Below are 13,208 nucleotides of genomic sequence, written 5' to 3'. Positions count from 1 at the left end.
GGCAGGGCTGCAATAGAACAAAAGAAGTAAAAGGAGTAAAAGAGACATTAAGAGGTATTCAAAACCAGACGAGATGGTAATAGGACAGCGGAGACAAAAGACGGCTCAGATTAGGTGTGAAGTGTACTGGCAGGATGAGAGACAGCTGCCGTGTGGGAGAGAGAAAAAAAGGGAAAGGGGGGGGGGAAGGGAAGATCCAAAACAAAGGGGTAGAAAAAAAATAAGTAAAAATGTAATAGGGGCCGAGGTTATGATCTGAAATTGTTGAACTCGATATTGAGTCCGGAAGGCTGCAAAGTGCCTAATCGGAAGATGAGGTGCTGTTCCTCAAGTTTACGTTGAGCTTCCGTGGAACAATGCAAGAGGCCAAGGACGGTGAGGTCCGAGTGGGAATGGAGCGGTGAATTAAAATGACAGGCGACCGGAAGCTCGGGGTCACCCTTACGGACTGAACGGAGGTGTTCCGCAAAGCGGTCACCCAATCTGCGTTTGGTCTCCCCAATGTAGAGGAGACCGCATCGTGAGCAGCGAATACAGTATACTAGATTGCAAGAAGTACAAGTAAATCGCTGTTCACCTGGAAGGCGTGTTTGGGGCCCTAGACAGTGGGGAAGGGGGAGGTATAGGGGCAGGTATTACATCTCCTGTGCTTGCACGAGAAGGTGCCAGGCGAAGGGGAAGGGCTGTTGGGGGTGAAAGAGGAGTGGACTAGGGTATCTCGGAGGGAGCGGTCCCTACGAAATGCTGAAAGGGGAGGGGAGGGGAAGATGCATTTGGTGGTGGGATCACTTTGCAGGTAACGGAAATGGCAGAGGATGATCCATTGGATGTGGAGGCTGGTGGGGTGAAAGGTGAGGACAAGGGTAACCCTATCGTGGTTCCGGGAGGGAGGGGCAGGGGTGAGGGCAGAAGTGCGGGAGATAGAACGGACACGGTCGAGGGCCATGTCAACCATGGTAGAGGGGAATCCTCGGTTGCGGAAAAAGGAAGACATGTCGGAAGCACTGGTGTGGAAGGTGGCATCGTTGGAGCAGATATGGCGGAGACAGAGAAACTGGGAGAATGGAATAGAGTCCTTACAGGAGGCGGGGTGGGACGAAGTGTAGTCCAGGTAGCTGTGGGAGTCAGTGGGCTTGTAGTGAATATTGGTCGATAACCTAGTTGCAAACTGGAGCTGCATTGACTAAAGGATCAGCGTTTAACCATTGAGCGGAGAGAGCAGCGATTGAGTAGAAATCCAAATTCAGAGGTGGGAAGGTTGCAAGCTGGGGTGTAGAATCATAGGGCTAGAAATTCGGTACAGCCGCGTTTGGGGCGCTAGTCCTGGCGAAGCGCAAAGTTTAGCGCCAGGCGCAATTTAGCACCACCTAGCGCGATATTGGGTTGCAGCACCCCTGAAGGTGATTGTGGCGCTAAATCAGGCGCTGCATGAGACTCCTAAGGCGCTAACCCGGCGGCGCAACCCAATTTCGCGGCGGCGGGGCGCAGCGCAGGTGCTGTCAATAATCACTTTCCCTGAGACACACTGGCGCCGGCCAGCTCTTAAAGGGGCAGGTCAATTGGCATCACCAGACACACTCACTGCCTTGTAAGCCTTCAAATCGGTGGGAGCCTACCTGTGGCGCACCAGCCTAGCAAGACATGGAAAGGGTGAGGCAGAGGGCGGAATGCCTCACTGATGGGGCATTGGATGCTTTGGTTGGCGCAGTGGAATTAAGGCCAAGGAAGATGGTCGGAATGTGATTTATGTTTTGGACAGTCTCCCGGGTGTGAGAGTCAATTATGTATTCGTTTTGCTTTCTGTTGCCATAGCTTTCTCATGTTTGAAGGAACCACATTTTGTGTAATGAAACACTTTCTTCATTTACAATGGCCATGTCTGCTATTTACATGAATATTGCTCTTCACAGGCTTGGGGGTATCAGACTGGTTCCATTCCTGTTCTTGGAATGGCAGCAAGCATTCCGTGAGAGGGGCCTAGAAGCTACTTCTGATCAGCCTCTGACGCGCAGCCTGAGAAGAGCCACTCGCGTAGAAGTTCAGGCCAGCAGGCATCTTCTCAGCCACCGACAGAGATGTCCTGCACCTTATCTGAGGCTGCAGATCTGGCTGAAGCAGCTGGCACAGCTCAGTCACCACCTCCTTTCTAAATCGCAGCCTTCTGACACACTGCTCCTCCGACATGTTCATGCAGGAAAACTGCTGTCGGAAAACCCTGCCAGCGTAAGGTCTGGTGTGGCAACGTCTGTTGGCCCTCCTCCGTCTGGCCATGCCCGCCCCCCTCTCCCAGCATCTCAGTGCCCTTTCCAGATGATTCAGCAGCAGGATGTTCCCCTCCAATGCAGCCCCCATAATAAGTGCCCACAGGAAGGTTCCCCGTTTTTAAGGCTCACCAACAGCAAGGTGATGGTCAGAAGGCTGAAGTCCGTCTGCCTGCGCTGGCTCAGTGGTCAAATGGCTCTCAGTGTGCAACTCAGCAACTCTTTGTAGCTCTCGAGGAAGTTGTGCTCCAAAAATGGCTGCCGCTTTTAAACCACACCAGTCCCCTTTAAATAATGCTCCTCCAGCCCGAGAGCGACTTGGTAAGGTTCCAGGTAAGCTGTCACTATGAGCGCCAGGCGCTACAGAGGGGGGCGCCACTGAATTTCCAGTCCGGTGCGCCCAAAAGGCGTTGCACACTCAAATGACGTCATAATCTGCCTGCGCCCATAAGCGGGCGCTAAGATTTAGCGCCAGCGCTAAATGCATGCTCAATATGGGGCGAGGCGCTAGGCGCCCTGCGCCCGCCCGGAAATTGGTTAGCACCCCAATTTTCGGCCTCTTTAGGCGCTAATCGGTGGCGCTACCAACCGAATTTCTAGCACAGAATGAGGCCTTTCGGCCCATCGCGCCTGTGTGGACTCTTTGAAAGAGCTGTCCAATTAGTCCCACTCCCCTTGCTCTTTCCCCGTAGCCCTGCAAATTTTTCCTTTTCAAATTTGTATCCAATTCCCTTTTGAAAGTTACTACTGAATCTGCTGCCACCGCCCCTTCAGGCGGCGCATTCCAGATCACAACAACTGGCTGCGTTAAAAACAAAGGCCTAGAAATTCGGTGGCGCCGCGTTTGGGGCGCCAAGCTCGCCTGGGCACCGGAATTTGCGCTCCGGCCAGAGCCGCTTGCGCCCTCCCGATATTCAGTGGGAGCGCCCCAAGAGGGACTCGGGCGCGGCTCGAGGCTCCCCGCGTCCCGCTTGGGGCGCTCAAACTGAATATCGCCGCGCTACGTGCCACAGCGCCACATGCTGTGGCACGGCGCGCTGCTGTACTGCAGGCCTTCCTCCCCTTCCTAAGGGGGAGGGGCCTGCACCAGCGCGATCACCGATCGCGAGTGCCAGCAAAAGAGCCCGACACCGAGGAGAAGTGCCGGGCTTTTGGGACATAGCCGGCACTGCCCGGGAGGTGGATCAGGAGGCCGGGGAGGGCGGCGCGAGGAGGTGCTGGCAGACGGACACCGGAAAAAATGGCCGCCCCGCACCTCCACCTTAATTTGCGCCACTACCGCCACAGGTAGGCCCTGTGAACCGGTCGTGATTTGCGACCGGCGTTACAGAGGCGGGCGCGACCAAATATCGTGATCGGGGCGGGAGCGGGGCGCTGCGCACACCAATGACGTCATCGGTGGCGCCGCAGCGCTACAAGCTAACGCCGCCATTAGCGCCCCGCTAAATATGGCCAGTGGCGCCAAAGCCACTGAGTGCCCTCTTTGGGCGCTAACTAGTGGCGCAGCCCACTGAATTTCTAGGCCAAAATCTCCTCATCTCCCCTCTCTTTTGCTAATGACCTTCAATCTGTGCCAGCTCTGGTTACCGACCCTCCTGCCAGTGGAAACAATTTCTCCTTATCTGCTCTCTCCTTATCTGCTCTGTCAAAGCCCTAGCTCAAAAAATTCTGTGCAGTTGCTGGGTGACGCGAAGCTTGAATTTTAAACGCCTCTATGCTATTAGACAGAAAAGATCACCATTAACTGGATTAATCCTCACTGCCCATCAAAGTGTCTCTTGCTGGGTTTACTCTTTTCACCAATTTTCTTTCTTCCTCTCCGGAGGATGCGGACTCTTTTCCTGGGGTACGGTTCCACGGGCACTGATTGCCCTGCGGTGCCTCTTCCAAGTGGCCGTTCTTCATGTCAGAGCCCAAAGAATGATTGACGGCAGGTTATTGATTTGAGTGGGGCATCGCAGAGAACCCAATCACATCCCAGTGTCCACACACACAGACACACGCACAAACTTTCCAGCAAGGGCGGGGGGTCAATGGACAGAGATCAGGCCCAGACTCCCTGTGGCCTTTCCTTCTTCCCAGCTGTTGCCCTAGCAACGAAGACTGAGCTCTGCATTAACCGGGGATCCAACATGGCTCCCGCGTGGCTCAGCCACCCCTTCAATAAACTTGCTGAGACTTTGAGAGAGTCATCTCGTGTGGTGTAACCCGGGTGCTCTCTGTCTTCCCTACAATCTCCAACCTGTTGAAATCAGGGCTGAGTCCCACACAAAATCATTTTCACCCCAGGACCTCAAAACAGTGGTCTTCCCTTCCGCCTGAAATCTGCTAGCTATTAAAATCCTAGTTTGGCATCACCTATTTATTACTTCTTGCCTTCAGTTGATCTTCTCTGTTACTCTTTTCAGCCTTGAGGATGTCCTGCACTATGGCCTTTGATCTTTCACCTTATTTTCTTTCAAAAAAACATGGCCAAAGGGAGCAGACCATTGTTTTGCTGTGTAAATTCACCGCAAGCTGAAATTCCAGCTCGGAGTTTTGTCTTATTAAGAACATAAGAATTACGAGCAGGAGTCGACCATTCGGCCCCTCAAGCCTGCTCCCCCATTCAATAAGATCACGGCTCAACCCCACTTTCCTGCCCCATCCCCCCATCCCTTGATTCCCCCAGAGTCCAAAAATCTATCGATCTCAGCCTTGAATACACTCAACGACTGAGCTTCTATAGCCCTCTGGGGTAGAGAATTCCAAAGATTCACAACCCTCTGAGTGAAGAAATTCCTCCTCATCTCAGTCCTAAATGGTCGACCCCTTATCCTGAGACTGTGCCCCCTAGTTCTATATGCTCCAGCCAGGGGAAAACAACCTCTCAGCATCTACCCTGTCAATCACCCTCAGAACCTTGTGCGTTTCAATGAGATCACCTCTCATTCTTCTAAATTCCAGAGAATATAGGCCCACTGTGCTCACCTAAAGGTCTGGTGCAAACACACTGCTGACCTTTTCCTGCTAATTCCACTGATCTGTAACCTTATCCGAGGCATGTTTTCCACAGAGGTTTGCAGTTCACCTCCCCCGCCACCACCCACCCCACTCCACCTCTTCCTGAGAGGAAAATTCTCAAACGGTTGACAAGCTCAGTCCCATGCCTTTCCTGGAAAAAGGGAAGGCCTTCCTTCTGGCACAAAGTTGCACAATCCACATGGGGATTGAAGAGAGGTGGGCCAGGCTAAGTTATGAAACCTCGATGAATCATAGAATCGTTACAGCGCGGAAGCAGGACCACTCGGCCCATCGTGCCAGCGCCGCCCCTTTGAAAGAGCTGTCCAATTCGTCCCACTCCCCGCCCCCCACACCCCGCTGCTCTTTTCCCCCATAGCCCTGCCAATTTTTTCCCTTTTGAAGCATGCGTCCAAACCTCTTTTGAAATTTACCGCTGAATCAGCTTCCACCGACCCTTCAGGCAGCGTGGTCCAGGTCACCTTGTGACGGCAGCATGGAACTTGAAGGGAAATATGACTTTGCCAAGAAGGTAATTGATTAAATTAGCATACACTGAGGCGGACTTGAATTTCAACACGGACGCGTCCCACCAGCACATGCAGAGGCATGTTGGCTTTGCTGAGAAGAGCGTGAACTGAGCCCACAACATTCAAATTCTTTTCAGCAGTAAATAGTAGCTGTAGAAACTTCGACAGGGTAGGAGACACTGAACCTTAAAACGATTGAATCTGAGCCAACCGGCCTCAGGTGACTGCGCTTTTGCAGATCCCAGTTGCATTAGCTTTTTAGAGAGTCCTGAGCTTGATTTGAGTACAGGAGCAAGGATGTCTTACTACAGTTGTACAGGGCCTTGGTGAGACCACACCCGGAATACTGTGTGCAGTTTTGGTCTCCTTATCTAAGAAAGGATATACTTGCCATAGAGGGAGTGCAGCGAAGGTTCACCAGACTGATTCCTGGGATGGCAGGACTGGCGTATGAGGAGAGATTGGGTCGACTAAGCCTGTATTCACTAGAGTTTAGAAGAATGAGAGGGGCTCTCATAGAAATGTATAAAATTCTGACAGGGCTAGACAGACTAGGTGCAGGGAGGATGTTTCCCCTGGCTGGGGGGGTCTAGAACGAGGGGTTGTTACGTCCGTGTATAATCAGACACAGACTGCGGAGAACGGTACAAACGGGGTTTACTCAACGTGGCTCAGACTGCAACTGATCTGTACAGATTACTACTCAACGTTATATACAGGTGTGGTCACTGCCAGTACTACAGTATACATGAGCTGTAAAAAGTAGTTCCCCCCTTAAAGGTACATACATTACAATTCCTCCCCTTTTAGATTAACAGTACCATAACACTCATTTAACAATTAAATATCAAACTAATTACAATTAACACTTTTAACATGCAACATTAGCTGAAAATAGTCTATTTATAAATTCAGTCTTTGGGGAGGCTTTCTGATCCTTTCTGGATAGCGCCTTTCCCGAGTGTCTTGCTCTTGCTGCAGAGGCGATTCTGGCCCCCTGTCGTCGGTTGGTTCATCAGCTTCCGATGCTACTGTTTCTGAGGTAGATGCTACGTGTACGTCGAATTCATCACCAGGTACGTATGGGCGAGGCATGGGGTTGACTTGTTCCTGTGACCCTAGGATCTGGTCAGCATGGCATCTCACGATGCTCTCCCCAACGTCCACTGTGTACATTAGTGGGCCCTGCCGTGTGCATATCGTTCCTGGCTGCCATTTTTCTGTTCGGTAGTCGCGGGCCAAGACTGGTTGCCCTACATTGAAGCTCCTTGTTGGCTTCTCATGGATGTGCTGGAATTGCTTACTCTCAACATCTCTTCGTACGTTTGGTCTGAGCAAATCCAGGCGAGATCTTAACCTTCGGTTAAAGAACATCATGGCTGGGGCCTGGTTGGTGACTGCATGTGTCGCATTCCGGTAGGCGAAAAGGAAATTGTCCACCTTGTGCTGCAGCGGAATGTTGTCATTGTACATAGCCTTTATTGCCTTCTTAAAGGTTTGTACGAACCTCTCAGCCAATCTATTTGTGGCTGGATGATACGGGGCGGATGTGTAATGCCTTACCCCATTCTTTTTCAAGAACCTCCGGAACTCTTCGGACACAAACTGTGGTCCGTTGTCGGAGCAAATCTGTTCTGGCAAGCCATTCCTGGCAAAAATGGTCCGTAGAACTGCAATAGTTTTCTCCGTGGTGGTGGAGGACATTTTGATGACCTCAGGCCATTTTGAGTGCGCATCCAAGGCTATTAAAAACATTGAGTCCATGAATGGACCAGCAAAATCAATATGCACCCATTGCCATGGAGATGTGGGCCACTCCCATGGGTGTAGAGGGGCCTGTGGTGGTGCGTTTTGGACTTTCTGGCATCTGAGCAACTCTTGGTCAGGTCCTCGATTTGTTTATCGATTCCCGGCCACCACACATAAGCCCTGGCTAGGCTTTTCATTTTTACCCCTCCAAGATGACCCTCAAGAAGCTCATTGAGCACTCTATCCCTTAACTTGGGTGGAATTACCACTCGGGATCCACACATCAAGGTCCCCCGGCACACTGACAGCTGTTCTCTCCTTGTCGAGAATTCTGCCAACAGTGAGTCGCCATGTGCTGGCCATCCCTTTACCGTCAAATCATATACCCGAGACAGTGTCGGGTCATTTCGGGTTTCCTTTTCGATACAAGCGTTAGTTACCGGTAGGTATTCAACTATAGTCGAATGGAATATTTCGACAGGATCCACTGCTGGTGCTTCCTCCGCAGTAGGCAATGGCAGGCGTGATAGCCCATCAGCATTTCCATGCTGTTTCGTGCCCTTATATTCAATCTCATAGTGGTGCGCCCCTAGAAAAAGTGACCATCTTTGTAGTCGTTGCGCAGTCATCACCGGAACGCCCTTCTTTGGATTAAAAATGGAGACAAGAGGCTGGTGATCAGTCAGCAAGGTGAATTTCTGCCTGTGCAGATAGTGATTGAACTTTTTCACTCCCCACACTAGGCTGAGGGCCTCCCTGTCAATCTGGGCGTAGTTACGCTCGGCTGAGGTTAGTGATCGTGACGCAAAGGCTATTGGCCTCTCTGAGCCGTCCGAGAATTTGTGCGACAGCACCGCTCCAATGCCGTAGGGTGACGCATCACATGCCAACCGAATTGGTAATGCTGGGTTGTAATGGGCCAATACCCCTTTCGATGTGATTAGTGTTTTGCTCTTCTGGAAAGCTCGTCTACATTCGTCACTCCACTTCCATGGCACACCAGTTTGCAGTAGGGTGTTCAGTGGGTGTAGTATTGTAGACAAATTTGGCAAGAACTTATGGTAGTAGTTTACCAGTCCGAGGAACGACCTCAGTTGTGACACATTTTCCGGTGCTGGAGTCTTGACTACTGCCTCAATCTTCTCTGGGGACTTATGTAACCCCTCTTTATCGATAACGTGGCCACAATACGAGATCTGTTTTCTAAAAAACTCGCATTTGGGGCGGTTAGCTCGGAGCCCATATCCCTGCAATCCAGTGAGCACCTGCTCCAGGTTGGCAAGGTGATCACTGTCATTTTCGCCCATGACCAGGATGTCGTCCAAATAACCCTGGGTCCCTGGGATCCCTTGCAGGACTTGTTCCATTGCCTTCTGCCAAATAGCCGGAGCTGATGCTACCCCGAATACCAGCCGGTTGTATTGGTAGAGACCTTTATGGGTGTTGATTGTGAGGTATTTTTTTGATGCTTCTTCTACCTCCATTTGCAGATACGCCTGGGCCAGATCAATCTTAGTGAAGCGTTTCCCTCCAGATAGCGAGGCGAAAATATCTTCAATCCGCGGAAGTGGATATTGTACGGTGTGAAGGACCGGGTTCACTGTTACCTTAAAGTCCCCACAGCTGCGAACCTTCCTTGGTTCCCCAGGCGTGCTGCTCAACGACTTTTTCATCACAGGGACAATGGGTGTAGCCCACTCGCTCCAGTCTACCTTGGACAGTACACCTGAACGTTCCAGACTCTCCAGCTCTGCTTCGACGGCTGGGCGGATCGCACAAGGTACCGGTCTGGCCTTAAAACATTTTGGGCTTGCATTTTCTTCAATTTTAATCGTCGCTGTCATGCCTTTTAGTGTTCCGAGTCCTTGCTGGAACACTTCTTTCGCGTCAGTTAGGATCTTTGACAGTCGCCCAGGTGTGATGTCGTCATCCTTTTTGTCAGCCACAGTCAGTGCCTGTATGGAATGCCAATCCAGTTGTATTTTCCGGATCCATTCACGTCCCAGTAATGGTGGTCCTCCATCTTGCAATACATACAGGTCTAGTTTTGGTGTTTCCTTACTGTTATATATAACGGTCACCCTTATTTTTCCTTTGGGGTAGACTTTTTGCCCCGTGTACGTCTTCAAAATAATTTTTGTGTCTCTCAAGGGTATGTGTGAGAATAGCCGCTCGTAGTCCCGTCGGTTTATGACTGTTAGGGCTGATCCTGTGTCCAATTCCATCTTTACCTGGACTCCTGCTATCTTGAGAGTGACCCAAATGGTTCGGTGATCCTCTGTTGTGATCACATTATGTAGTTTCAGACAACTCAGTTCCCTGCTTTCGGAGTCGTTATCACTCTTTTGTTCATCTGAACTATTCTCCGTTATCTTATGTACCTTCTTGTACTTTCCTTTGGTTGGTTTCTTATTGCTGGTTTTCTTTCCCGACCTGCAGACTCGTGCTATGTGTCCTACTTTTCCACACTGTCTGCACACTTTGTCTTTGAACCAGCAATCATTCTGGTCGTGTGTTGTTCTGCCGCAGCAATAGCACTTCTCTGTTCCATATGACATTTCGTTTGTGCCATATTCTTGCGGTCTCTGTTGTATCTCTGCAGCGCCCCGTGCTGCTGCTTCATATGATACCGCAATGCTGAAAGCCTTTTCCAGCGTAAGGTCCTTTTCAGATAAAAGCCGTTTCTGGGTTCCTTCACTTTGAAGCCCACACACAAACTTGTCCCTTAAGGTATCTGCCAGTGCCGCTCCAAACTGGCAGTGTTTCGATAGTTTGCGCAGTTCTGTTAAATAATCAGCATTGCTTTCATCCTTATGCTGGTTCCGTTTGTGAAACTTGAATCTTTCTGCTATCAGCAGCATTTGTGGGGTTTAAATGTTCCTTTAGTATCGTTACTATGTCTTCAAAACTCTTTTCCATTGGCTTCGTTGGGGTTACTAGATTTCGCAATAACCCATACGTCTTTGCACCCATTAAATTCAACAATACCGACGCTTTCTTGTCATCTGACACCCCATTTGCCTTGCAGTACACCTCTATTCGCTCGACATATGTAGTCCAATCTTCGACTTCATTGTCAAATGCGGTGATACTGCCACTCTTCGGCATTTTGGGTGTGGTTTAAAATGGCGTCTCCCAATGGCTTAAAATGGTGTCTCCCACGCTTTCCTTCCTCCCCCGCTGCTGCCAGTTCTCATGGCAATGGCGGCGCCCTGTAGGTTTCGCGCACTTCTCTCTCCCTCTCTCCGATGCTCCTCGGCCCCTGAACACCGGCTGCGCCCTGTGCGCTCTGCCCTCTCTCTCTCTCCCCCGTCGACGCTGCTCGGCCCTTTGCTGTGCCGCTCGGTCGGGCTCTAGCCTGCCGCTGTCCGGGAAGGGTCCGCGCGCTACCTGTTGCCAGCCCGTTTCGCTGGACCACCTCGACTGGAAAGCCAAGCCTGGCTCTCGACAGCCTCCCCCGCAATTCTCGAGTCTCTGCTGGATGACTGGGCGGTTGCCCGTGGTCGACGCCCGAGACTCTGGCCTTGACCTCCAATCCACTGATCTCCAGGAACGAATCCCCAGGAGGTGATGCAGAGTTGTAGGTAGGTTCAAACCTGCCTCGTCGCCAATGTTACATCCGTGTATAATCAGACACAGACTGCGGAGAACGGTACAAATGGTGTTTACTCAACGTGGCTCAGACTGCAACTGACCTGTACAGATTACTACTCAACGTTATATACAGGTGTGGTCAACGCCGGTACTACAGTATACATGAGCTGTAAAAAGTAGTTCCCCCCCTTAAAGGTACATACATTACAGGGGTCACAGTCTCAGGATACAGGGTAGGACAGTTAGGACTGGGATCAGGAGAAATTTCTTCACTCAGAGGGTGGTGAACCTGTGGAATTCTCTACCACAGAAGGCTGTGGAGGCCAAGTCACTGAATATATTTAAGAAGGAGATACTTAGATAGATTTCTAGACACAAAAGGCATTAAGGGGTATGGGGAGAGAGCGGGAATATGGTATTGAGATAAAGGATCAGCCATGATCATATTGAATGGTGGAGCAGGCTCGAAGGGCCGAATGACCTACTCCTGCTCTTATTTTTCTATGTTTCATCCATCTGTGTTCACAATGGGCACCATCAACAGGGCATTGGATGCCACCAGCGAACGCCATCTTATAGCGCCTTTCACAACCTCAGGATGTCCCAAAGCGCTTTACAGCCAATTAAGCACTTTTGGAAGTGTAGTCACTGTTGTAATGTAGGAAATGCGGCAGACAATTTGCGCACAGCAAGCTGCCACAAAACCTTTAAATAGTGCCCTTAATGTAGTAAAACGCTCCAAGGTGCTTCACAGGAGCGTTTGCAAACACAATTTGACACCGAGCCACATTAAGAGATATTAGGACAGGCGACCAAAAGCTTGCCCAAAGAGGTAGGCCTTAAGGAGCGTCTTAAAGGCGGAGAGGTTTAGGGAGGGAATTCCAGAGCTCAGGGCCTAGGCAGCTGAGGGCACTGCCACCAATGGTGGAGCAATTAACATTGGGGCTATGCACGAGACCAGAATTGGAGGAGCGGGGAGATCTCAGAGGGTTGTGGTGCTGGAGGAGGGTTACAGAGATAGGGAAGAGCGCGAGGGCAACTGAAGGATTTCAACGCAAGGATGAGAATTGTAAAATCGAGGCGTTGCCGGACCAGGAGCCATTGTAGGTCAGCGAGCACAGGGGCTGATGGATGAGGGCTGTTTTTTCCCAAGGGCTCAGAGCAGGTTTCTGTCAGAGTACTTTCCTGAACTGTGAGTCATGCCTCATTTCTTTACTTCATTCTCCCCCTCCTGAAGATTGTGGGCAGAGTCTGAGGGTGCCCCCCCACCATCCCCCGGGCTATGGCCAGGGCCTGGCAGGCGGCAATTCAAAGGCTTGTGTTTGGCATTGCCCGCAGATCTTCCGCCTGTTCACGCCAACGGGCAGAAAATCGCGTGTAATGCGCCCGAGCTTTTTCCCCCATGAGCCTCCACTGCTGCGAGGTCCCATCTGTTGGCTGGGGGGGTAGCAGGGCAGTGATGGAAAGATGGGGGGGGGATGGAGAAATGTCACGGAATATCGTGCCCAGTGACACCTGCTTGGGGTACGGCTGCACGGGCACCCGGCGTCCTCCCTTTCATTTGGCCAAGCGGCTCTGAATCCTGCTTGTGGCTGTCTCAAGATTCCTGTTTATACTCCAATCAAGTTAAGTTGATATGTTGGTGCAGATCTTAAGGGGGGGGGAAATTGGCTCATGCCCCCTTTGGGGTGATAACTTCACTGGGGCGCTACTTCTAGTGCCCCGAAAAAGTTGGCGCCCCCGCGCCCGAAATTCAATGGTAGCTCCCCAAGCAGGAGGCGGGGCGCTACTGGAAGCGCTCCCCCTCCCTCTTGGGGCGCTCCCATTGAATATGGCGGGACTATGTGCAGCAGCGCCACACACGCTGGCATGGAGAGCCGCGGCACTGCAGGCCTACCTCCCCGATGCAGTGCGCATCGGGGCCCTGCTGGAACACTGGGGAGCGGGGGAGCCCGGCACTCGAGGAGTTCAGGGCTGACGGATCGCGGCCGGCACCCCGCGGGAGGAGGCCAGAGGGGGCCGGTGCTGGCAGGTGGCCCCGCCCTTTAATTATCGCCACCCCAGCCCCAAGAAA

This window comes from Somniosus microcephalus, unplaced genomic scaffold (assembly GCF_052327205.1).
Source record: "Somniosus microcephalus isolate GS21.2 unplaced genomic scaffold, FLI_Smic_1.0 unresolved_chr1, whole genome shotgun sequence".
NCBI lineage: Eukaryota > Metazoa > Chordata > Chondrichthyes > Squaliformes > Somniosidae > Somniosus > Somniosus microcephalus.
Note: the sequence above shows the minus strand (reverse complement) of the source record.